The following is a 27,842-nucleotide window of genomic DNA, read 5'->3' as shown; positions in this document are numbered from 1 at the left end:
AGGACCATAAAAAGGTATGCCGAAAATGGTGAATATAGGTCCATATTTTGATATAGCCATCAGATAGACCGATCTCCCGATATTACTTTTTGGGCTTCTAGAAACCGTAATTGTTGTCCACATTGCCTGAAATCGAAAATATGGAGGTTTTTAGGAATATAAATAGGTGTGCAAGAAATGATTTTACTTTTTAGGCTTCTAGAATCCGCAGCTTTTATCTAATTTGCCTGAAATGAGAAATGTAGAGGTATTTTAGGACCTTAAATATGAGAATCGAAAATGGCGTGTAGTGGTCCATGTTTTGGTTTATCTCCCAAATAGACCGATCTCCCGATTTTACTTCTTGGGCTTTTAGAAACCATAGTTTTTTTTCATCTAGAAGTATTTTAAATCTAGAAGTACTTTAGGAACATAAAGAGGTGTGCCGAAAATGGTGAATATCGCTCCATGTACACTGATAATGAAAATTGCTTGAAACTGAATTATAGTTTCCAGATTTTACTTCTGGTAATCATTTAAATAATGGGGGTAAAAATCTACAGATGTTAGATTTTAAATCAAGGAGTTATTTCATCGTTTTCTTGCACACTTGCACACGATGTTTGTATGATTCCTCTAAAACTCAAACAAATATGGTTCTTATAAACCCAGAATCTGATCTAGTCTTCATAGGTAAAATCTTTGAATTTATCTTCGGGAAGTGTACTGGTTGAACTGATCTGCTTGTCATCAAATCCCCCTGAAATTTTCACAGGAAACTATAATATTTGATTCATGGTGGTGGGTATTTAAGATTCGGCCCGGCCGAACTTACTGCTTTATATACTTGTTTTAGTTCGTTTAACTAAAATGGGCAAAAAAATTATTAGAGTAAAGGAAACTTTCTTCAAACATAATAATTCCATGAACTACAATAAAGTGAAGTTGGCTTTAGTGAAATAGATGGTTCACTTTTTTTAGTGTATGCTTAGAGCTATTCGAAGCTCACGACAGTCGGATTTGTAGTAAAATGTAAAAATATTAAGAAATTCGGACCTATTTTGTGGGAAATTTGAATTTAGTAAATCTATTTTGGATTTTTTTGTGCGTACAAAAAGAAAATTTTATTAACTGAATGTATGCTAGAGCTAATTTTTCTGGTTTATTTTGTTTTTTTTTTTTTTTTTTTCTTTAACTAGTTCACCCTATTAAACTTATTCTGCACGAATCAGTACGAAAATTTTATGTGAGAATTTGTGGGTGGTTTATGCGGCTATCCCCATAGCGATGATTGTAACAATGTTGGGAATCCCATATCATTGGACATTTAATTGTCTGCGAGTATTGGAGTGGAAAATAAGTATGAATGTATGCAATCTTCTCCTCAAAAACATCATTGCATGCGCGCGTGTGTGTGTAAGTGAAGTCATGTATTTACACATTGATGTATGAGAGTTACAACATATCCATTACCACACAAAGCCATGAATTCCTACATGTGGATGATGCATTTTAATGCCATGTGTCATGTTGTTAATGACATCAATGTTTGTTGCATTATGACCACCATACAATATGGTATGGTAATAAATGTTGCTATTGGCAATTATCTGCAAAGCAATATTTGCATAAATAATTTGCTTTTTCACCAGTATCCAATTTCACACACAGACATATGTATAAATATTCAATAACAAAATCAAGCATTGAATTGTTATTAATTATTTCAACAAATCATTGCTGTATTTCATCTGTGAAAGACAGAACATCGAGAGCAGCATTTTTATGTATGCATAAAAACAAAGAAAATGCATTTTTTCTAAATGACCTTTTAAACGAACGAAATTTTCACTCAATACAAAGTAGTTTCCTTTTAACGGCAAAAGAAGACTTTTTTGGCAAAACATTTTGTTTTGGAGAAAAATAAAAAACATTCATTCGAGTAGCAAAATGCTAATCTCTAATTGCATTTACCACCAACAAAATGTTAGATATAAGAGTCTAATGTCAATTCCCCCATAATGTTCGAGATTTCTTTTAACACCTCATCCCATAAATATGAGCGTGGGAAGACAAACCATTACCATCAGCGGCACTTGAGTTATGGTGGCTAATCGATGGTGTAAATTTGCAAATTACCTCTTTGGCAAATAAACCCAATCATTCTTCACTCACTATTTAATTTGGAGTGCTTCCCATTGAAGAAAACCACTCTCGTGCAAGCGAAGCAAACTCCTTGGCTTTTTCAGTTTAATTTTTTTCGTGCATCAGTGAGCTCTTCCAAATTTCGGAACTTCAATGGCTTTAGTGTGAGCTCATTTTCTAATATGTGTTGCTTTAGTTCACGCGGTTCATGTAAAAACCAGTACGGCTTCAAAAAAAAAAACCAGCCTTCACATCCCGGATCATTTCAGATGTTGTTACAATCGATTTATTGACATTTAAACGCTGGAGGGATAACGGTAGCCACTGTGCTTTTCCAGCCAAATAAAAAACAATCATATGATAACACGTGAAGTTTACTACGAATATCTTTACTTCTGAATACAATAGACCAAAATGTTTTTGTAAGCTTGTAAACAGTAAAATGAACTGTCAGTGGAATCAAACAGCTGTCAGACTAGCCTGTATTTGGTTGCAGTCACACTGTATATTAGGACCTTTAAACATTGCTTTTTCCGTTTGAACAAACACAGAAAAAGGGTTTCAGATTCAATCACGAAATTTATTGATCCAATTAAGTTTTTAATTGAAATTTCTTCAATCACGAAAATGATAGTGATTGATACTATGACCAAATTATTATTGGAACTAATTGATTAATAATACAATTGGTTTCATCGGATCCGGTTTAAATTTGGTAAGTGATGTTAGTATAGCCCCTTTAATAACGATGGAAAAATTGGTTCATAGCGATGCATAACTATATATAACCCCAATATAAACCGATCCCCAGATTTGCCTTACGGAAACCCCTGGAAGACCAAATCTCATCCGATCCGGTTTAAATTTGGTAAGTGATGTTAGTATATGCTCTCTAATAACCATACAAAAGTTGGTTCATTTCGTTCCATAATTATGTAAAACCTCCATGTAAACTCCCAAATTTGACCACTGGATCCTTTTGGAAGAGCAAATTTCATCCGATTCGGTTGAAATTTGGCTCTTTGATAACCAAAGCCATACATAACTATTTATAGACTCCTATATATAAAACGCTCAAGAACTAAAGAGGCATACATAGGTAATTGTAGTACCTTTTTTATCTAATATAGACTCCATATGGACTAACTTCCCAGCAAAAAAAAAAATGCCTCTCCAAAAAAAGTAGTGAAATGTTCTTTTTGGATCCGGAAGTGGTGCAAAATTTACGCAGAAATGATGATTTTAACATGGGCTTCCCATAGGACGGATGTCCACCATTTCTACAGCCGACGCACTGATATTGGTGTGATCCGAATTCGGTGTTTTGGATGTGAATTAAAACAAGTATATACGGCAGTAAATTCGGCCTCTTATGTACCCTCCACCATGGATTGCGTAGAAACTTCTACGAAAGACTGTCATCCACATTCGAATTACTTGGGTTGTGATAATACTTAAAAATTCTTAACATCGTCTTCTAAATTGTAAGTTAGTCCATACGTGGTATATATTATACAGAAAAGGTATGCATAGGTAAGTCTACAAATAATTACGAATCGATATGAACTTTTGCAAGGTACTTAGAGAGCCAGAATTGAAATATGGGTTTCGCTTTCCCCCATCCTATGGTGGAGGGTATGAAAAATGTAATATTTTGTTAAATAAATAATTTTTTAATTCTTTATGATTTTTAATGCATTATAACGTTTGTCTGAAACATTTCCATTAAAAATGGGAAATAATAAAATTTTCCATTAAAAATGGGAAATAATCGAGTTATAAAAAAATGAATTAAACTGAATTCCTGTGTAGTTAAAATAAAGAAAATTTTTGTGGGGGCATTTTTAGAACAGCTTGCAATTTTTTTTACTGGGATACTATGTATTGACAGTATGAAGAAGGTTTAATGTTCCTTGCCATCGGTAACTACACACAGAAAACAAATTGTTTGGAAATTAGTTGTACTAACGAAAATTTTACACTCAGAATTAAATATCAGTTGCGCTGATCTAACAGGTTGGCTGATAAGTCTGACACATAGATGGCGTCGCTAGTATTAAATGCGTATTATTTTAGTACCAACCTTCAAATGATTCGTGTCAAAATTTGACGTCTGCAAGTCAATTAGTTTGTGAGATAGAGCGTCTTTTGTGAAGTAACTTTTGTTATTGTGAAAAAATGGAAAAAAGGAATTTCGTGTTTTGATAAAATACTGTTTTCTGAAGGGAAACAATACGGTGGAAGCAAAAACTTGGCTTGGTGATGAGTTTCCGGACTCTGCCCCAGGGAAATCAACAATAATTGATTGGTATGCAAAATTCAAGAGTGGTGAAATGAGCACGGGGGACGGTGGATGCCCGAAAGAGGTGGTTACCGACGAAAACATCAAAAAAATCCACAAAATGATTTTGAATGACCGTAAAATGAAGTTGATTGAGATAGCAGAGGCCTTAAAGATATCAAAGGAACGGGTTGGTCTTATCATTCATCAATATTTGGATATGCGGAAGCTCTGTGCAAAATGTGTGCCGCGCGAGCTCACATTTGACCAAAAACAACAACGTGTTCATGATTCTGAGCGGTGTTTGCAGCTGTTAACTCGTAATACACCCGAGTTTTTCCGTCGATATGTGACAATGGATGAAACATGGCTCCATCACTACACTCCTGAGTCCAATCGACAGTCGTCTGAGTGGACAGCGACCAGTGAACCGTCTCCGAAGCGTGGAAAGACTCAAAAGTCCGCTGGCAAAGTAATGGCCTCTGTTTTTTGGGATGCGCATGGAATAATTTTTATCGATTATCTTGAGAAGGGAAAAATCATCAACAGTGACTATTATTGGAGCGTTTGAAGGTCGAAATCTTCTTCATATGGGGCCCCATATGACGAAGAAAAAAGTGTTGTTCCACCAAGACAAAGCACCGTGCCACAAGTCATTGAGAACAATGGCAAAAATTCATGAATTGGGCTTCGAATTGCTTCCCCACCCACCGTATTCTCCAGATGTGGCCCCCAGTGACTTTTTCTTGTTCTCAGACCTCAAAAGGATGCTCGCAGGGAAAAAAGTTGGCTGCAATGAAGAGGTGATCGCCGAAACTGAGGCCTATTTTGAGGCAAAACCTAAGGAGTACTACCAAAATGGTATCAAAAAATTGGAAGGTCGTTATAATCGTTGTATCGCTCTTGAAGGGAACTATGTTGAATAATAAAAACGAATTTTGACAAAAAAAATGTGTTTTTCTTTGTTAGACCGGGAATTTAAATATCTTTTGAAAAAAAAAATATTTAAATTCGATAGATACGACCTACCTTAAATAAATTTCGTAACTGTCATTTAGTACTTCTAACTGATATTTGGTATTCTCAGCCGAATGCCGGTTGATGAATTCTCAATTGTCATTTTTTATTTGAACAAATTATTTACTATCAAAGGAAGGCATATTTTTGTAGGCTTCAAATTGGTTTAAAAAAGAAACGCATATATATTGTATGTAGGATAGGAATGACAATATTAGCGGTGGGTTTTAACTTTTCATTGAACCTGCCGTTTTGTATCTGGTAATAGCTGTGGACCATTTTTGATGTAATATGATATTGTGGGTAAGTTTTGGAATGAGTTTTATAAACTCTAGCAGTGATACCTATACCCCGTAACTTTCTAATTTTATTTCTTATTTTCCCTACGATAGTGAACAATTTTTAAGCTATGCAGCACTATGTACTCTGGACGCCACCTTGGGTAGAAAAATCAACTCTGGTTAACCAGCGATATAGTCCTGGATTTTAAGAAGCTACATTTCAGGTACGAAAGCAGTTGGATGTGGAAAATCTTACTAAATCTGCACGATTTTTAAATTTGTTCACACCATGAATATTAAATTATTGATATCCATAAAAAAGGAAATATATTTTTGATGCTGTCGAAGTCAGGTACATAATGTCCGAGAAAATAAGAGGGTTGCGGCAACCATGCTACATGTTCACCGTCAAAAAACAATTTTTTTTTGCTCTAAGAATCTGGGTGTGGATACATTTTGATGCAATAAGCAGAGGTTCTAGACAAAAAATTTTATCTACTAATTACATATATTTAGCGTATTTAGATTTATTTGTACCACTATACCTGTATGTATGAAAAAAATATATATAATATTTCACTGCGAAGTACTTGATTTTAAATATATTTTTAATTCGGTCATGAGTATTATTTAGTTTGGGCAACACAACCGAATGATGAAGGTAGTCACAACCAATATCGTCGGCAGACCCAACCAACACCATATGTATTCTCTGTGTATTACCACAACACATGTAATTCGATTCTGGATGAGAGTCTTATGTATCCTCCATGGTGGAGGATACATAAGATTCGGCCTGGCCGAACTTACGGCCGTATATACTTGTTGTATATTTTATAATTGGGATATTAATATTTAACTAAATTGTAAACATTTTTAATTATTCTTTTGACTTTGTTTTTTTAAATTTTCTGTGTACATATGTAGATCCTACAAAAAATATAACAAGCTCACACGGTATCATTGAACTCCGCTTGTGTAACCTAACCAAGATGAAAGCTGCTTATTTTCTATGTTTGTTCCCTTAAATTGGCTGTTCTGTCAAATGTTTGTCAAAACATATACGTGGTGTATGTAATCACACAAAAAACAAAAATTTTTTGATTGCGTTCTAAACTCCTCTTCAGTTTCGAAAAGATATTTAGACCAATACTATTTGTTTTTGTTGAAATATTTGATATGTAACGCATGAAGGATTTAGAACGCCTCTTGAAATGTTTAAAACCTATTTTGATAGTTTTTGTTAGGATTTGCCTTCAACTCACGTCCATGTAGATGACACAAATTCGAGAGAGAGAGAGAGAGAGAGAGAGAGAGAGAGAGAGAGAAGAAAAGTTTGGACATTTTCCACTGAACCCTGTCATCATATTTTACATCCTCTGCTACCCTCTTCGAAGTGTACGTGTACAATCATTTCTGTTTTTTTTTTTCATATAAATTAAAACGTTTCATTTTTTCACTATTTTACGAATTACAAAAGGATGCAAAAACAACTAACGACTCTTCCTGCTCATTGTCCTTAAGGGGTATATAGAGCTAAACAAGTTGTTTTTGCTTGAAGCTAAATATGAGATTAAAAACTTTACCACAAGCAATTAGTATTCATTTCCATTAAACTGTATACTGTAAACTCTTTGCATTAAACTCCTTTATAATATAGATTTAATTTAGAATAACTCAAGTAAAGCCTTTTAACAACATCTATATATTAAGAATTTCATTGGCAATTTTATAAGCCCTTATTAAATTTCCACTACACTGAAAATGTAATATTCGAAATTCGATGAAATTTGTTACCACCATTTACATTCAGAAAACTATAGCACAGGTGAAGTGTATTTTTGAGATACTAAAACAAATGTAAAATTTGACACCATATGAGCACACGTAGTGTGGTTTACAAGCTTCCAGAAGCATTTTGATCAATTGCATTTAGAAAGCAAGTTATTCTTGATGAATTTCAAGCGTAGCAGTGTGAATGGAAAACTAAAATTGTCTATCATTGGGGCCCTCCAGCATTCAAATGTGAATACATTTTCTGTTTCTGGTATCATTACTAACACTAGGTCACAAATAACAAAATTTTCTCTGTTATTTCTTTCTAGCATACTTTTTCCCATTGATTTTGACCTACTAAACACGAAAATGAGTTTTAAAAATTTTTCTGTCGATTGGTTTTCGAACTTTTTTTTTTAATTTTTGGAGGTACACTTACAATTTTGAGCATATCTTTCGTCTTTTTGACCTATTTGATCCTAGTACTACTCAAATTAAAGAAAATTGGGCCGTCTACAACTCATTCTCAGAAAATTTTCAAATCGGGTAAGTAGTTTGGATGTTGGTGGCTTAAAAAAGTTAAAAAAACGGCGTTTTTTTTAGTAAAAATGTGACAGAAAAAACCATATAAAAATTCATATAAAATATAAAATACGATGCTAACAGCAATTTTGGTTTTTTTGCGTATAGCTGAAATTTTTACAAAGAAAATAAGCCCTTACTTAACAAAATCTAACAACAAATAGCGGACTTATAATTTTATAATTTGGTAAAAGACCGAACCAATTCACAAAACGACTGTTGGCTAGTGTAATTACCGTGAACCAATTTCCAACAAATTTTACACACTGGACTGTACTACTAATAAGACTCCTCATGCAAAATTTCAAGCAAATCTAAGCAAAAATCTGGCTTCTGGGCCATAATGTAGTAACACCGGTTTTTGTCAGAAGCCAGATTTTTGCTTAGATTTGCTTGAAATTTTGCATGAGGAATCTTATTAGTAGTACAGTCAAGTGTGGAAAATTTGGTGGAAATCGATTCAGATTTAGATACTCCCATATATATCTATTGTCCGATTTACACTTACATGACTACCGGAAATTAAATTTTCACTCTGAGACCACAGTTTCACTCCGATTTACTTGAAATTTTGCACTGGTATTTGATAGTATCATCAAGCTTGCCAAGTTTGATTTAAATCGGTTCAGATTTTGGTATATCCCCCATATAAACATGGTGTCTTTGGCAATAATGCTCAGGGTGGGTCCCTGAGTCGATCCGTCCGTCTGTCTGTGAACACATTTTTGTGATCAAAGTCTAGCTCGCAGTTTAAGTCCAATCGCCTTCAAATTTGGCACAAATTCCTGTTTTGGATCAGAATATAAGAAATCGGTTCAGATTTAGATATAGCTCCCATATATATATATGCACCCGATATGCACTTATATGGACCCAGAAGCCAGTGTTTTACCCTGATTTGCTTGAAATTTTGCACCAGGAGAACAATAAGGACTATAGTCAAGTGTGCCAAATTTGATTGAAATCGGTTCAGATTGAGATATAGCTCTCATATACATCTTTCGCCCGATTTTCCGTCATATGACAACAGAGTTCAAAGTTGTAGTCCGATTTACGAGAAATTTTGCACATAGAGTAGAATTAAAATACTAAGTATGCATGTCAAATTTGGTTGACATGCTAAAATCGTCATTTTTTCACTAAAGTGAAAACTAAGTCAGTAAAAAAGGCATAAAATTATACATATTTCTTGCAAATATTATTATAACTTGATGGGGGAATAGCCCAAAGCAAATTTTCACAAAGTTAATATTACTTAAAATGGAGTATTAAAGAAAAGTAAGGAATACTAACATTGTGAAAATTTGCTTTGGGCTATAATAAAATTTGCAACAAATATGTATAATTTTATGCCTGTTTTACTGATTTAGTTTTCACTTTAGTGAAAAAAATACGATTTTAGCGGCTAAACTAAAACTTTATACCCACCTTAAAACAAAATTTTATACCCCCGATGTGACCAACTTTCAAAAGCGATTTGGAACCAATGTGGGTCGGTATATATGGGGGCTATACCTAATATTGGTCCGATATGGGCCATTTGCAATACCATCCGGCCAACATCAGTCCAACTACGTACACCAACTTTCAAGATTGTTTCGTTCGGAAGTTACCACAGATGGACGGGCAGCCGTACGGGAGAACATCGCTAGATCGACTTTATGGGGGCTGAGACCAATATTTCCATGTGTTACACGGAATGACAAAGCTAGTACACCCCCATCCAATGATGGAGGGTATAAAACGGCGGTTCCTCGTCATGGAATCGGGCAGCACCAAGTGATAAGAGAGAAGTTCACCACTGTAGTATCACAAGAGATTGAATAATCTAAGTGGACATGAAATCGTGGACGTTCGCTATACCTAAGCTAATTTAACATAAATTGAAAAATTAGTTTGGATTATTGACATAGTAAATCCAAAATAAATATGCAAGACCTCACCGTTGCACAAAAAAGTTAGACTGATAACAGACAACTTTCGTGCAAGCGAAACAAATCTGGTTGGGTTTACTTGCCAAGTTACGCCTAAGATTAGTCATCAGAACTCAAGCGCCGGAAATGGCAGTTGGTTTAAAATAAACGCCGATCAGTAAAATGTCCTACGACAGTATTTAAACTCTTGGCAGACAACCATTTCGATCGCAGACGTCAGCACACGTCAACCAAAAATGGCATAAATAAGCCTTTCCTCGTTGTACCAAAATATCGACCATCTCGACTTTTAAAGAGAAGGTCAGAAGGTTCTTATAGAAAATACTCACAAATTTTAGCCTATATTGTGGCTATACCATAAATGTCCTACAGACAGTATTTAAACCCCTGACAGACAACCATTTCGATCGCAGAGTTGTGTTGTTCTATACATGTACAGAACAACACAACTCAGCACGCGTCAACTAAAAATGGCATAAATAAGCCTTTCCTCGTTGTACCAAAATATCGACCATCTCGACTTTTAAAGAGAAAGTCAGAATGTGCTTATAGAAAATATTCAGAAATTTTAGCCTATATTGTAGCTATACCATATAAATTCAAGGAATTTGTTTTAAAATTTATTCTAAAACTTGAAATCATTCTCACAAATTTTTAAACATTTAAATTTTGTGTCGTTCGAAAAAGAGATACGATTCTTTGTTAAAATTTCTTGTTTCGTATGGCCACAAAATCTAATCCCATTCCAGCTGATGGCATACTTTTCAATTCAAATGATGGAGAAAAAATATTTCTCTCAAATGAAATTTTCCATTGCACTGCAGAATATTTGCTTTATGCTTTGCTCTTTCAACTTCATTGGAATTATATTGCTATTATGAATGGTTGGTAGAGTAGTTCGTTTGGAAAACTTCATAAATACAAATTTGTTTCTCGCCTCATGACAAATGCATGGAGTACAAAACAGAAAGCCATTTCATTACCTTGCTGTGTCAAGTGCATAAATATTTCATGGTATAAGCTGACGTTGTATCAGTATTAGAAATTCCATTGGACAAAAATGGAAGAGGCTAAAATTGTTAAATTTCATAAGCATTGTTGAGAGGATTATCTTTCTCTAAAATAATTTGTTCAATGGCCACCAAATGCTATGCTGGAAAGCTGAAGGCGGTTCAATAAGTACTTATCCAATGCTATTAATGAGTAAGTATCGAAAGAGCATTAAATTTTGGTAGACGGCTACTATCGAAATTTCAGGCCTATCTCCGTAATCAGGTCTTTACGGAACCTGCGAAACCTTGCGGGATAAGAACACAAGGGTTTATCCTTCGGTTTTATTGATAAATTTTTATAATCTACTGGTATAATATACGATAAACTCTCTAGTAAGTTCAAGATCTGTTGGGGCAGACAGTCGGGATTTCGTTGATTTGTAGATGATCGGGAATTCGCTGAGGTGATGGTTTACAGGTTTTTGTCGGAAAAATCTGCAGAAGAATTTGATTCGTAGGTAGTCTGTGATTATGGGAACTTTGGTTCGTCGAATGATAGTTGGTGAGAAGTCCGTTTCGTTGATTGCTAGTTGATCAGAAGTTCAGTTCGTTGGTGATCGATGAGAATTTTGGTCATCTTTTCTTGATGGTTCGTCGACAGTCTGACAGTCTCGACTCATTGAATGATCAGCATGTCCTAATAGGGTAGTAGTATTCTACCTTGTTAATGAGGGTTTCGGGCGCCTTCATATTGCTACCGTTGTGCAGGCGGATGTGGTGTTACTTTTGGAGTCGGTAGTGGCGTGATAGTCGTTCTGGGGTCGGGATCATCTACGAGTCAGTAATCGATCAAGGTCGGTTTTTAGTATTACTGACGTCTATGATGCAAACTACTAGTACAGATACTAGCTTGTCTACAAGCGAATATTAGGCCCGAAAGTCTCCGCGGTGGAACAGAAGCCCAAAAGGTATCTGTGGTACGTCTACGAGCGAAAAGTAGATCCTAAGGTATCTGTGGTGAAACAGTATACCCGAAGGTCTCTGTTGTGGAACAGTTGACCCGAATATCTCCGTCGTCCAACAGTAGACCCTAAGGTATCTGTGATGAAACAGTAGGCCCGAATGTCTCTGTGGTGGAACAGTAGGCCCGAAGGTCTCTTTGTTGGAACAGTGTGTCCGAAAGTCTCTGTGGTGGAAAGAGTATGACTGCATGTCTCTGTGATGGAACAGAAGGCTCGAAAGTCTCTGTGGTGGAGCAATAGGAACGAAAGTCTCTGTGGTGGTACAGTTGTCCCGAAACCTTTGTAGTGGAACAAGACCCGAAGGTCTTTGTGATGGAACAATAGGCCCGGAGGTCTCTGTGGTGAAACATTAGGTCCGAATGTTTCTGTGGTAGGTCTCTGGTGGAACCGTAGGCCCGAAAGCCTCCGTGGTAGAACATTAGGCGCGAAGGTCGCTATGGTGGAACAGTAGACCCTAAGGTCTCTGTGGTGATACAGAAGGCCCGAATTTCTCTGTGGTGGAACATTAGGTCCGAATGTTTCTGTGGTAGGTCTGTGTGAAATAGTAGGCCCGAATGCCTCTGTGGTAGGCCCCAAAATCTCTGGTGGAACCGTAGGCCCGAAAGCCTCTGTGTTAGAACATGAGGGCCGCAGGTCGCTGTGGTGGAAGAGTCCCAGCAAAACATGGTGCACTATTTCAGCAAGATTGTAAGGGAGAGAGGCAGTACCAACTGGTTACAAAACAACTGAATCAGCGCTGATGACCCGATTTGGATCAGTTTCTACATAGCGCTGGTATAATTGCTCATTTTAATAGAAATGTTGCTCAAAAGTGATATATAATCTTGTTGGCGTGAAGGAAAACAGCACTACCTTTCATGCATTTATAGTGCATGAATTGGTTGCAATAACGTAAACGGATGATCATAGACTAGTTTGATTACTCGTTTACGTTATTGCCACCGATTCATGCAGTGTGGATGCACTGCCTACTTTATCATATACCAAAAAGCGCAACTCAACTTTTACTGCTGAAGTATTTTTTTCTGGGGTAGACCCTAAGGCCTCTGTGTGAAACTGTAGGCCGAAAGCCTCCGTGGTGGAACAGTGGGTCCGAAAGCCTCTGTGGTGGAACATTAGGCACGAAGGTCTCTGTGATGGAACATTAGGTCTGACTGTCCCTGTGGTAGGTCTCTGGTGGAACCGTAGGCCCGAAAGCCTCCGTGGCAGAACATTAGGCTCGAAGGTCGCTATGGTAGAACAATAGACCCCAAGGTCTCTGTGGTGATACAGAAGGCCCAAATTTCTCTGTGGTGGAACAGTAGACCCGAAAGTTTCTGTAGAGGAACATTAGGCCTGGACGTTTCTGTGGTGGAACAGTAGACCAGAACATCTCTGTTTGAAACAGTTGGTCCGAAGGTATCTGTGGTGGAACAATTTGCATGCAACACTTTTTCCCCAAACGAAATCACCCTTAGTATATGTGGGCTAATTGCTTATGGTACTAACCTTGTAACACCTGGAAAATTCATTTTGCGACTTTCAACCACAATAAAATCCTAAAAATTTAAAATTCCCATTGCTCTATGACATCTCTATACATATATACAATCTCTAATAGCACATATGCCTGCATCCACTTTATAACTACTACTCGATAAAAATCACATCACAATGAAATTGCACATCTTGCAGTTGAGCAGATAGAGGGGTCTTTCAAGTTGAAATGACCAAAGGTCAAACGTTAAATCATTGTGGGAATATTGAGATTATGTTATTCTGCTATTTTCTAAGCTTCCACGTTATCGACATTTGTTTTTATTTTGTTGAGTGTTATATGATTTATTGTGTTGTTTTCCTTACTTATGGAGCTAAAGACTATTTGTTTTTTTATACCCACCAACATAGGATGGAGGTATAATAAGATTGCTTTTCTAACACATGAAAACATCAATTTGCGACCATATAAATTATGCAGACGGTGGCGATATGTATTGTAACCAACTGAAGGTGGACAAAAAAATGGTAACAGCACTCGAAACTATCCGAAAAGTGAAGACCAGATTTGACAGAAATCCACGCCGCTGTGGTACAAAACTCACTCGCGAGCTGAACATATGGCGAGAGCGGATGCAACACATAGCAACAAGAGAGGCTTGTTGCTAAATCCAAGCCAACCCTACGGAAAATGGATAAAACCCAGGACCGGTATAGGACTAATCCGTGGTGTTTAAGGACCAGTCTCAGATCTGGCCAAAACGTATGAAAGGGACCGATTACTATAACATGGGATTGTTATTGACGAAGTAAATTAACATTTTAGTATACGACTTTGACTCATTCCAAAAAAAAAAAAACGACCAGGGACAAGGACCAAGCTCGCGCAACCCCTTAGAAACCTGTTTCATTTTGAGCATCCGAGTCGTACCAGAAAGTAGAAAAACTTTTGATCCAATAAGATTTTAATTTGAAGAAAATAGATCAACTCAGAATTTTACCAAGATTAGGAATATATCCACTTTCGGAATATATCAATATGTCTACGTGTTACTAACATAATAGCAAATTTAGTACCCCTATCTTATGGACAGGGACACGACTGTGGTGTGGTGGTCGGAGCTGGAGTCTGAAGACTTTGCTGGAGTCGGAGCCGGAATCATAACAATTTTCCTCGACTTCGACGAAACCGAACTTTAGAAAACACTTCATAACTCAGGTATTCAATCGACCAACGAAAAACAAGTCGTGGCAAATGCTTTGATACACCCCATATCGAAAATAGGTTTCAGATCACACAAACTAAATAACTAAAATTCCACGGTGACAAAAAATTGTAGGTTGACTCTAATCGCGCTGCAACTTCCATTGATAGAGGTATTGTATTAACTCGTAACTTTGTATTTTACCTGATGTCAAACATGATAGTTTATGACTACCTGTACTAACAAGAAGTGATAAATCATCATATTTAAAATCATATAAAAGACAGATTTATGGATAAAATCCAAAAAATCCATTAGGACCTTACTACTCATTGGAGGGTTAAAATCCATTTTTGACCGTATATAAAGGGTGATAGGGTAAAAATTTGGTCAAGGGAAAACGCGTGTAAAGAGGTGAAATCGTTTATTTAAAAAATCAAATTAAATTTCTTTTTCAAGTTCAATTAATATAAAATTCAGGAAAAATATTCAGTTAGGCTTTCGATTTTCCAAATCCGAATTGCCGGGCCTCACGGTTGACACCTGCCATCAGATTTTGTACAGCCACCTTGTCCACCTTCTTCGCCGCAGAAAGCCAGTTTGCCTTGAACTGCTGCTCGTCCTTAGCAGTTTTTTGGTCTTCTTTAGGTTCCGCTTGACAATAGCCCAGTATTTCTTGGGCTGAGCTCTGGCGTGTTGGGAGGGTTCTTGTCCTTGGGAACCACCTGCACGTTGTTGGCGGCGTACCACTCCATGGCCTTTTTACCGTAATGGCAAGATGCCAAATCCGGCCAAAACAGTACTGAACAACCGTGTTTCTTCAGGAAAGGCAGCAGACGTTTATTCAAACCCTCTTTCACGTACATTTCTTGGTTGACAGTCCCGGAAGCTATGAAAATGCTGCTTTTCAAGCCACAGGTACAGATGGCTTGCCAAACCAGATATTTCTCTGCGAACTTTGACAGTTTTATGTGCTTGAAAATATCTGCTACTTTTCCCTTCCTTTTGCCGTATAAAACTCCTGTCCCGGAAGCTGCTTGTAGTCGGCTTTGACGTAGGTTTCGTCGTCCATTACCACGCAGTCAAACTTCGTCAGCTCGATGCACGGTTGTAGACGATACACCCAGCTTATTTGCTGCATCTCGGAGAGAGAGGTTAGGGTTTCGCTTGAAACTACCGGCAACTCTCTTTGTCGTCTCAGCGGCTTCCGGTTTTCGATTTCCCCCCGATCCAGACTTCCTGGCTGTCGACAAACGTTCCCCAAACACATTAATTACATTTGTAACGGTTGATTTGGCAACTTTTAGCGATTTTGCCAGCTTTGCGTGCGAGTAGCTCGGATTTTCGCGATGCCCGACCAAATTTTGATACGCTGTTCTTTTTGCTTGGACGGCATTTTGACAACTGAAGAGTGAATTCCAAAATCAAAATAGGAGCAACATTCTACACCACACACACCTTCAAAATTAGTGGTGTTCAGGTTTTTTAAATGCAAAATTGAAAGAAATACGTCAAGTTTATATTGACCAAATTTTGACCGTATCACCCTTTAAAACTATACGTAAAAGTGTATAGCCTCCATACAAACCGATTCCCCGATTAGGCTTGGGGATCCTCTTGGAGGAGCAAATTTCATCCCAACAGGTACGTGATGTTAGTATATGGTCTCTAAGATTCATGCAAAATTGGTCAGATTTGAATACCGAAGATACTTGGCGCAGCAACTTTCATCCGATCCGGTTGGAATTTGGTACGTAGTGTTAGTATACGATATCTAACAACCATGCAAAAATGGGTTCATATTGGTCCAAATTTTATATACAAACCGATCCCCAGATTTGACGTCCTTTTGGAGGAATGAATTTCATCTGATCAGTTTGAAATTTAATACGCTGCATTTGTATATGTCCTCCAACACCCATGCCAAAATTGGTTCATATCGGTTTACAACTATATATAGCCTCCATATAAACCCATCATCACATTTTGCTTGCGGATCCTTTTGAAGGAGTAAATTTCATCCGATCCGGTTGAAATTTGGTACATGGTGTTAGTATATGGTCTTTAACATTCCTGCATAAATTGGTTCATATCGGTCAATAATTATATAGCCCCCATATAAACTGGTCCCCAAATTTGGCTTGCGGAGCTTCAAAGAGAAGAAAATTTCATCCGATCCGGCTGAAATTTGGTACATGGTGTTGGTATATAGTCCCTAACAACCATGCAAAAATTGGTCCACATCGGTCCATAATTATATATAGCCCCCATATAAACCGATCCCCAAATTTGGCTTGCGGAGCCTCAAAGAAAATTTCGTCCGATCCGATCTATAACAACCATGCAAAAAGTGGTTCACATCGATCCATAATTATATATAGCCCCCATATAAACCGATCCCCAAATTTGGCTAGCGGAGCCTCAAAGAGAAGAAAATTTCATCCGATCCGGCTGAAATTTGGTACATGGTGTTAGTATATGATCTCTAACAACCATGCAGGAATTTGTCCATATCGGTCCATAATTATATGTAGACCCCATATAAACCGATCCCCAGATTTGACCTCCGGAGCTCTTGGAGGAGCAAAATTCATCCGATCCGGTTAAAATTTGGCACGTGGTGAAATTTGGTACATTGCGCTAGTACATGGCCGCCAACAACCATGCCAAAATTGGTCCATATCGGTCTATAGTTAGTAATCTACCAAAAATTTATTAAGTTACTATAGAAAATTTTGTCAAAATTTTATTACTATAGAAAATTTTGTTAAAATTTTATTACTATACAAAATATTGTCAACATTTTATTTCTATAGACAATTTTGTCAAGATTTTATTTCTATACAAAATTTTGTCAAAATTTTATTGCTATTGAAAGTTTTGTCAAAATTTTATTTCTATAGAAAATTTTGTTAAAATTTTATTTCTATGGACAATTTTGTCAAAATTTTATTTCTATGGACAATTTTGTCAAACTGAATTATATACTTATTTAATCGGCCTTTGTTTGTTTAATATATACCACGTATGGACTAACTAACAATTGATAAGACGGTGTTAAGAAGTTTTAAGATACGAGTACCTTGTCATCGACAAGTGTTACCGCAACCCAAGTAATTCGATTGTGAATGACAAGTTTCTATGCATGGTGGAGGGTACATGGAGGCTACATAAGATTCGACCTGGCCGAACTTACGGCCGAATATACTTGTTTTTAATAAAATTTCATTTGACAAAACAACATAAGTCATTAATTGACGACTTTTTCTGAATCGGTGGGGATACTAGGTGAATTTGGTAAAGTGGAAAAATATGCTATTGAAAAGGTCTATAACACAGATATTAATTATGTTCCAGATGTGTAATACAGAAGTTTTTGTGACCCCATTAAAAGTGTATTTTCGCTCTCCTGTAAAATTTAGTTTTTAGACTTATGGGGTTTTGTTATAATTCAAAATATTTATTGTCCTGAAATTTGAGATAGATAGTGCTTTTAGACTCCTGAAATACTGGAGTTTTTTTTTTGACAAATAAATACATGTGGCAAATAAGAATATAAGATATTTATATCGGCCCATTTTTGGAACCCTCCACCATAGAATAACCATTGGAGTGCTATTAAAATCAGAGTCGGGTTTGAGTGTAATGAAAAATGCTGGAGTCTGAACCGGAGACGAGCAAAATTAAATCGTCTTCACAGCCGTGGTCAGGGGTATAGAAATCACCAAAATTCATTTAAAATTTGCATAGGAAGGATCATCGATTTCTTAAGATCCACCTACACAAGCCGAAAATACGAAAATACTTTTCGACTATTCGAATTGACAAATAGTAAACTTATGGGTATGATGAAAAGAACCAAGTCAAATAGAATTTTGTCAAAAATATAATTAATGAAGTCTAATGATTATATTTCCATTTATTATTTATATAGAATTAAATAAGTCGAAAATATATGACAAATAGTTTTCGACAGATCTTCTTGGTATTAATTGGTAACCAGGTTTTTCAGAGATTTGTTAAATAATCTTTCATAAAAAAAATGAAAATAATTCTCTAGTAGTTTGCCAATATATCGCCATTTAAAATTGTAACATTTGATATAAAAAACACCGAATTAAATTTTATATTGTCAATGTTCCACGCCCACCAAAATTTGTATTGTCTACTCTCCATACCGTCTATAAATGATTGTCGTTAAATTAAAATTGACCTTCACCATTAAACATTGCACACACACATCCAGAGAGCCTACTGACAAAGGGTACTTAAATTCACCACAATCTCAAATTGAAATTAAAATCGTTAATCGGAAACAATTGCTCTTGCGGTTTCCGCTCGAAATCACTTTCACGTTGAAAGTACATCCTCTTCCGTAAGCAAGCAATTCATGGTTAAAATTTATTGACCGGTCAAAGAAAAAGAATCTTTTCAAAATTTATTTTGCATAGCCAACAGTACGATGTGATGAACGCACGAGTACTTTTGAAGCTATTTATTTTTTTTTTTCTTTTTTTAATTGCAAATATTTTCTCACACAGTGACATGATAAGGCCAGAATAGTTATATACAGGTAAACTGAATACTACACTACAAATAAATTATATTCAAAATTTTAGGAAGGTTTGATAAAAGTTTTGTTTTTTGTTTGTGCTTTATATTTTGTATATAGTTTCACACAAACCGATTTTTGAGGATAACATATGGATCGCAGGTTTAGTTTGGGGCCATAACATCAAATTAATGTGTTTTGTAGATATCGGTTCATTTTATACCCTCCACCATAGGATGGGGGGTACATTAACTTTGTCATTCCGTTTGAAACACATCGAAATATTGCTCTAAGACCCCATAAAGTATATATATTCTGGGTCGTGCTGAAATTCTGAGTCGATCTAAGCATGTCCGTCCGTCCGTCTGTTGAAATCACGCTAACTTCCGAACGAAAAAAGCTATCGACTTCAAACTTGGCACTAGTAGTTGTTATTGATGTAGGTCGGATGGTATTGAAAATGGGCCATATCGGTCCACTTTTACGTATAGCCCCCATATAAACGGATCCCCAGATTTGGCTTGCGGAGCCTATAGGAGTAGCAGATTTCATCCGATCTGGCTGAAATTTGGCACGTGGTTTAAGTATATGGTCTCTAACAACCATGCAAAAATTGGTCCATATTATGTATAGCCCCCATATAAACCGATCTCCAGATTTGAACTCCCGAGCCTCTTGCAGGAGCAAAATTTATCCGATCCGGTTGAAATTTGGTACGTGTTGTTAATATATGGTCTATAACAACCATGCAAGAATTGGTCCATATCGGTCTATAGTTATATAGCGCCGATCCCCAATCACACAAAAATTGGTCCATATCGGTTCATAACCATGGTTGCCACTCGAGCCAAAAATAACCCAGCAAAAAAAAATTGGAAGTTGTTCCACAAACATTTCTTTTAATGCCCATCCCAGAATCCCCCATCGAGTTTTTTCAACTTCCGATGCAGTCCTTTTTGACAAGTCCACAAACAATTCTTCTAAAGCGGATCGTGGGATCCCCCAATAATTTGTTTCCACTTCCGATGCAGTCCTTTTGGACAAGTGCACAAACATTTCTTCTAAAGCGCATCTTGGGATCCTCCAATGATTTTTTTCTACTTCCGATGCGGTCCTTGTAGACAAGTATTAGAAAGAACGCAATCAGGCTATTTTAATTGCAAATTTTGTACAATTAAATTTTGCAAAAAAAAAAAGAAAACTAATAAAAAAAACAAAAAAATAGAAATTAATAAAAAAGTAAAATAATAATAAAAAAAAAAATAAATTTCTTCCCCGCTGGGATTTGAACCTGTGCCGTTTGACTTTTTTGTTTCCATGAAAGTTCTTTTAATGGAAAAATATATTTACACGAAAATATATGCCGAAAATAAAATATAAAAACGATGCATAACTTAAAAAAAATATTTTTTAGAAAAATATTTGATAAAAAAAATTGCCGATGGTGAGATTTGAACCTGCATTTCTTATTTTTTCATTCATACTTATAAAGAACATCTCGAGAAGCAATTAGAATGTTATTCCTTGGTGTCGTATTACTATCATATCACAAACATTTGAATTGACCTTTCGACGCTTTATGTTCAATGGCGTTTGTGGCTGAGTGTGCTAAGGCGTTCTGTTATGCCAGCAAACCCAGGTTCAACCCCTGGTCGGAGCGAAAAAGTTTTTCAAATTGTAAAAAATATATAATAGGAAAATAATTGTGTAATAAAACATATGGATGAAAAAACAAGTGAAATTGGTTGAAAAAAAAATTGTTGTTTTTTTTTAATTTCTTCATTCAAATTAACTTCCAGGGCACAACTTCTAAAGTAATGCAAAGGATACAAAAAGGGAGTACTTCCGTCCTACGACAAGCCCATGTAAAATTCATTGGAGATGATCCAAGTTTGCACTACTTCCGGATCACAGATTGTGGATCCAAACTACTTTTTTTGAAGCTCTTTTTTTGCTGGGAATCTACCAAAATTTTATTTCTATAGAAAATTTTGTCAAAATTTTATTTCTATAGAAAATTTTGTCAAAATTTTATTTCGGGAGGTTCAAGTGTAGTTCACGTTGGGTTGAGTGAATTACCCGAATTTATTCTGATAATTGGTTGATAGTTTTGCTGCAAGTAGAGGATGCTGATGAGGAATGTGGTAATTCCGAAACAGCTGTACATCCAACCATCTTGCAGTCTATAGGGCTTTGCCCAAATAAATTTGACAAGCATACTTTTCCTCTGTTGGTTAAGCTACACTTGTAGTTTAGTCAATGCATGGCTTTAAGCTGAGATCAAAAAACAAAAAAACAACAATAACGATTGATGAGAAGCCAACAATAACAAACAAAACGAATGAAGATAGAGGAAGCACGCTCAAAAACAAACCCAGCCAAATACATACAAATCGATGATTTGAGTTTGGCAAAGGAAAAGAGATATGCTGGCAAATTTGTTTAGGCAGTAGCCGACTACCAAACCCTTTTTCGGGAGGTTCAAGTGTAGTTCACGTTGGGTTGAGTGAATTACCCGAATTTATTCTGATAATTGGTTGATAGTTTTGCTGCAAGTAGAGGATGCTGATGAGGAATGTGGTAATTCCGAAACAGCTGTACATCCAACCATCTTGCAGTCTATAGGGCTTTGCCCAAATAAATTTGACAAGCATACTTTTCCTCTGTTGGTTAAGCTACACTTGTAGTTTAGTCAATGCATGGCTTTAAGCTGAGATCAAAAAACAAAAAAACAACAATAACGATTGATGAGAAGCCAACAATAACAAACAAAACGAATGAAGATAGAGGAAGCACGCTCAAAACAAACCCAGCCAAATACATACAAATCGATGATTTGAGTTTGGCAAAGGAAAAGAGATATGCTGGCAAATTTGTTTAGGCAGTAGCCGACTATCAAACCCTTTTTCGGGAGGTTCAAGTGTAGTTCACGTTGGGTTGAGTGAATTACCCGAATTTATTCTGATAATTGGTTGATAGTTTTGCTGCAAGTAGAGGAATGTGGTAATTCCGAAACAGCTGTACATCCAACCATCTTGCAGTCTATAGGGCTTTGCCCAAATAAATTTGACAAGCATACTTTTCCTCTGTTGGTTAAGCTACACTTGTAGTTTAGTCAATGCATGGCTTTAAGCTGAGATCAAAAAACAAAAAAACAACAATAAAATTTTATTTCTATAGAAAATTTTGTCAAAATTTTATTTCTATAGAAAATTTTGTCAAAATTTTATTTCTATAGAAAATTTTGTCAAAATTTTATTTCTATAGAAAATTTTGTCAAAATTTTATTTCTATAGAAAATTTTGTCAAAATTTTATTTCTATAAAAAAATTTGTCAAACCTTTTTTCTATAGAAAATTTTGGCAAAATTTTATTTCTATAGAAAATGTTGTCAAAATTTTAATTCTATTGAAATTTTTGTCAAAATTTTATTGCTTTAGAAAATTTTGTCTAAATGTTATTTCAATAGAAAATGTTGTCAACATTTTATTACTATAGAAATTTTGTTAAAATTTTATTTCTGTAGAAAATTTTGTTAAAATTTTATTTCTATAGAAAATTTTGCCCAAATTTTACTTCTATAGAAAATGTTGTCAAAATTTTATTTCTATACAAAATTTTGTCGAACTTAATTATATACGTATTTAAACGACCTTTTTTAGTTTAATATATACTACGTATGGACTACCGGAGCCACCGTGGTGCAATGGTTAGCATGCCCGCCTTGCACACACAAGGTCGTGGGTTCGATTCCTGATTCGCCCGAACACCAAAAAGTTTTTCAGCGGTGGATTATCCCATCTCAGTAATGCTGGTGAAATTTCTGAGGGTTTCAAAGCTTCTCTAAGTGGTTTCACTGCAATGTGGAACGCCGTTCGGACTCGGCTATAAAAAGGAGGTCCCTTGTCATAGAGCTTAACATGGAATCGACCAGCACTCAGTGATAAGAGAGAAGTTCACCAATGTGGTACCACAATGGACTGAATAGTCTAAGTGAGACTGATACATCGGGCTGCCAGCTCACTTAGACTATTCAGTCCATTGTGATACCACATTGGTGAACTTATCACTGAGTGCTGCCCGATTCCATGTTAAGCTCTATGACAAGGGACCTCCATTTTATAGCCGAGTCCGAACGGCGTTCCACATTGCAGTGAAACCACTTTGAGAAGCTGTGAAACCCTCAGAAATGTCACCAGCATTACTGAGGTGGGATAATCCACCGCTCAAAAACATTTTGGTGTTCGGTCGAAGAAAAACTTAGTTTAATGCTCACTATATTTTTTAAGATACAACCAGTATTTTTAAAAAATATATATAGTTAGAAAGAACGTGCTATGCTGATGTTCTTTTTTTAAAGACATTTCGAGTATTCCGTTCTGTAATAAATGACAATCGACACTCTACAAAGGAGTATATAAAAATGTCAATTATTCCACTATGTGAACTGAATTTCTCACATATCAATACCACAGTACACTGTAACTACTTCCTTTGTTCTACTTTAGCAATAAGTTCAACTACACCATAACTTTGGCATCGTGCTTTGTTTATTAAAAAAAATCCCTACGAAAGTGAATTTTTCTCTGTAATAGCTCCTTCAACTATAGAAGACTAAAAGAAAAACATGCAGCAAAAGTTGAAAAAAAGTCACCGCAATTTTTCTCCTTTGTTATCCCTATGATAGAAAAACAATTTGAGTAGATATCTGGAAAAAAAGAGACACACTTACATTACACTCGATGCACGACGTTGCAGAACACGCAGTGCACCAATATCCTTGTGCGGTGGTGCTCGTGTCGTTGTTGAAGGTGCACATAAACTTTGACTGCGGTCACGTACACTTTCATCGCGATACGATCGAAATATTGTGGCTAATTTCAAATTGAAGCACAGCATGCTGTTCTTGTTGTTATTGTAATTGCGAAATTTATTCGTCGTCGTCGTAGTGGTGGCAGCCGGCGCACTTGGTCTACGTGTATTACGTTGAAGGGATGCCGTTGTGATAGCTGTTATCGCGGTGTCACAATGACACCCTAATACTTCTGTAGAAAATGAATCCAACAAAACGAAAAATAATTCGTACGTTTTTTTTCACCGAGGGAGCTACGTTGTTCTATTTTATTGAAATAAATTAATTGCGTTTTATGTTGTTGCTAAAAAATTAAATTTAACTTCGTTGTTGTTTTTCAAATTGGTGTTGGTTTTTCTCTTGGCGTTTCCGTTTCCTTTCTGAGTGTTGGTTGTTGTTGTTGGTGTTTCCGTTGATATTTTCTGGAAAATTTCAAATTTCTATTTACAATGGCATTTCATCTACTTGAACAGTCTTTGTACTTGGACTACTTTTTCGTTGACTGGTAGCAAATAGTTGGCTGTTTTTCTGATGATGATGATGTTGTTGTCGTTGCTGTTTTTGGAGGGAAATTTTCCCCAAACTTCCTCTATGGCAAGTAAAGTTTCCTTTTTTATGAGAAAAGTTGCTATTGGCGTTTTTTGTTTCACTTTGGTTCGTTTAAAGCGGTAGCCACTTTTGGTTTTCTGGTTTGTTTCTTTAAAATTCGTTGTTGTTATTGTGTCGTTTCACTTTATTTGCCTTAGTTTTATTTATTTAGTTTTGCAGTTTCTCATTGTAGCAAAAACAAAACACAATTTTTTTTTTCTTTTCTACGCTCGGTCATGTATCTGAATTTTTTTGATGAAAAAGTTTATTTTTAAACAAATAGTAAACTTGACCGATTTGGCTTATCGTTGCACGCTATTTTATAGTGAAAGTGGCTATGAGAGTATCAACAAAGTCAATGTGGATGATTTAGAGATATTGATCAATAAAATAAAAATATATATCGACAAATTTTTGTTGATACTAAGAGAAAATCTATTTTCCAAAGCATGAATTTCCCAATAACATTAAAAATGCAAAACAAATCTTGAATACACTATGCAACTATTTGGGCAAATGGTTAGTCTAACTTTTTTGCAGCAGATTTTCAGAATAATAAATTGCCCGATATCATATGCTATTGGACATATGGTATCGGATCTCTAAAGGGGAAACAAAACAATTTCTACTAATTGAATTTTTATAAAAAGGTATAAAGGCTACTAATCGAATTTTTATAAAAAGCTATATATGGGAGATATATCTAAATCTGAACCGATTTCAACCAAATTTGGCACGCATAGCTACAATCCTAATTCTACTCTCTGTGCAAAATTTCAACTAAATCGGAGCAAAAAATTGGCCTCTGTGGTCATATGAGTCTAAATCGGGCGAAAGCTATATATGGGAGCTATATCTAAATCTGAACCGACTTCAACCAAATTTAGCACGCATAGCTACAATGTTAATTCTACTCCCTGTACAAAATTTCAATTAAATCGGAGTAAAAGATTGGCCACTGTGGTCATATGAGTGTAAATCGGGCGAACGATATATATGGTAGCTATATCTAAATCTGAACCGATTTGAATAAAATTTGGCACACTTGATTATAGTACTAATTGTTCTTCTTTTGCAAAATGTTAAGCAAATTAGGGTAAAACTCTGGCTTCTAGAGCCATATAGGTCCATATCGGGCGAAATATATATATGGGAGCTATATCTAAATCTGAACCGATTACTTCCAAAATCAATAGGGTTCATTCTGAGCCAAAACACATATTTGTGCCAAATTTGAAGTCGATTGGACTAAAACTGCGACCTAGACTTTGATTACAAAAATGTGTTCACGGACAGACGGACATGGCTATATCGACTCAGGAGCCCACCCTGAGCATTTTTGCCAAAGACACCATGTGTCTATCTCGTCTCCTTCTATGTGATACAAACATATGCACTAACTTATAATACCCCGTGCCACAGTATGGCGCCGGGTATAAAAAGGCCTATTAAATACGTATATAATTAAGTTTGACAACACTTTCTATAGAAATAAAATTTTGACAAAAGTTTCTATAGAAATAATATTTGGATAAAATTTTCAATAGAGTTAAAATTTTGACAACATTCTCTATAGAAATAAAATTTTGGAAAAATTTTCTATAGAAATATAGTTTTGCCAAAATTTTCTATAGAAATAAAATTTGACAAACTTTTCTATAGGTATAAAATTTTGACAAAATTTTCTATAGAAATAAAATTTTGACAAAATTTTCTATAGAAATAAAATTTCGGTGGAATATTTTTGGCTCGAGTCGCAACCATAATTATGAACCGATATGCACCAATTTTGGTGTGATTGAGGATCGGCTATATATAACTATAGACCGATATGGATCAATTTTGGCATGGTTAGTAGCGGCCATATACTAACACCACGTACCAAATTTCAACCGGATTGGATGAATTTTGCTGCTCTAAGAGGCTCCGGAGGTCAAATCTGGGGATCGGTTTATATGGGGGCTATATAATTATGGACCGATATGGACCAATTTTTGCATAGTTGTTAGAGACGATATACTACTACCGATATACCAAATTTCACCGGATCGGATGAAATTTGCTTCTCTTAGAGGATCCGCAAACCAGATCTGGAGATCGGTTTATATGGGGGCTATATAAAATTATGGACCGATATGGACTAATTTTTGCATGGTTGCTAGAGTCCATATACTTACACCATGTATCGAATTTCAGCCGGATTGGATGAAATATGCTTCTGTTAGAGGATCCGCAAGCCAAATCTGAGGGTCCGTTTATATGGGGGCTATACGTAAAAGTGGACCGATATGGTCCATATACAATACCATCCGACCTACATCAATAACAACTATTTATGCGAAGTTTCAAGTCGATAGCTTGTTTCGTTCGGAAGTTAGCGTGATTTCAACAGACGGACGGACGGACATGCTTAGATCGACTCAGAATTTCACAACGACCCAGAATATGTAATATATATTTTTTGGGTGCTTAGAGCAATATTTCGATGTGTTACAAACGGAATGACAAAGTTAATGTACCCCCATCTTATGGTGGAGGGTATAAAAAAGCCACCGGTTGCAGTTCTCTGATCCACACTGCATGAATCGGTGGCAAAAACGTAAACGAGTAATCAAATTAGTTTATGATCATTCATTTACGTTATTGCAACCAATTCATGCAGTATAGATGCATGAAAGCTAGTGCTGTTTTCCTTCACGCCAACAATGCTATACTCAAGATTATATATCACTTCTGAGCAATATATCTATTAAAATGAGCAATTATAGCAGCGCTATGTAGAAGCTGCTCTAAATCGGGACATCGCCCACAAGCAGTTGGTACTGCCTCTCTCCCTTACAATCCTGCTGAAATAGCGCTCCATTTTTTGCTGGGATGGTAAATGGTAAAGTCTAAAAGTGGTGCATTTGCAATACCATCCGACCTACATCAATAACAACTTGCTTGTACTAGGTTTAAAGTCGATTGCTGACAGTTTCATTTGGGAGTTAGCGACGGATTCAAAACTTAAATTCTGGGACGATCTAGCGATGGGATGTAGCGAAATATCGCTACAACCCAGAATATTGTTCTTTATGGGGTCTGAAACCAATATTTCGATAAGTGATAAATGGAATGACAGACATTTAGTATATCGTGGGATTTAATTTATGTACACCTC

At 36.0% G+C, this 27,842-nt stretch overlaps 1 protein-coding gene and 1 long non-coding RNA gene across 2 annotated transcripts in view; one reads left to right on the top strand and one right to left on the bottom strand.

Annotated features, from left to right (window-relative positions):
• The window catches only part of LOC142230123 (GTPase-activating Rap/Ran-GAP domain-like protein 3), a 333,099-nt gene that overhangs the window by 151,750 nt on the left and 153,507 nt on the right, over positions 1-27,842 (bottom strand). The gene's annotated exons all lie outside the window — the stretch shown is intronic.
• LOC142227916 (uncharacterized) lies at positions 5,523-6,289 on the top strand. The gene is made up of 2 exons (XR_012720009.1): positions 5,523-5,725; positions 5,815-6,289. It is a non-coding gene; the product is annotated as an uncharacterized LOC142227916 (long non-coding RNA).

Source organism: Haematobia irritans, chromosome 3 (genome assembly GCF_050003625.1).
Source record: "Haematobia irritans isolate KBUSLIRL chromosome 3, ASM5000362v1, whole genome shotgun sequence".
NCBI classification, from domain to species: domain Eukaryota; kingdom Metazoa; phylum Arthropoda; class Insecta; order Diptera; family Muscidae; genus Haematobia; species Haematobia irritans.
This window is presented reverse-complemented; position numbering and strand designations above follow the sequence as displayed.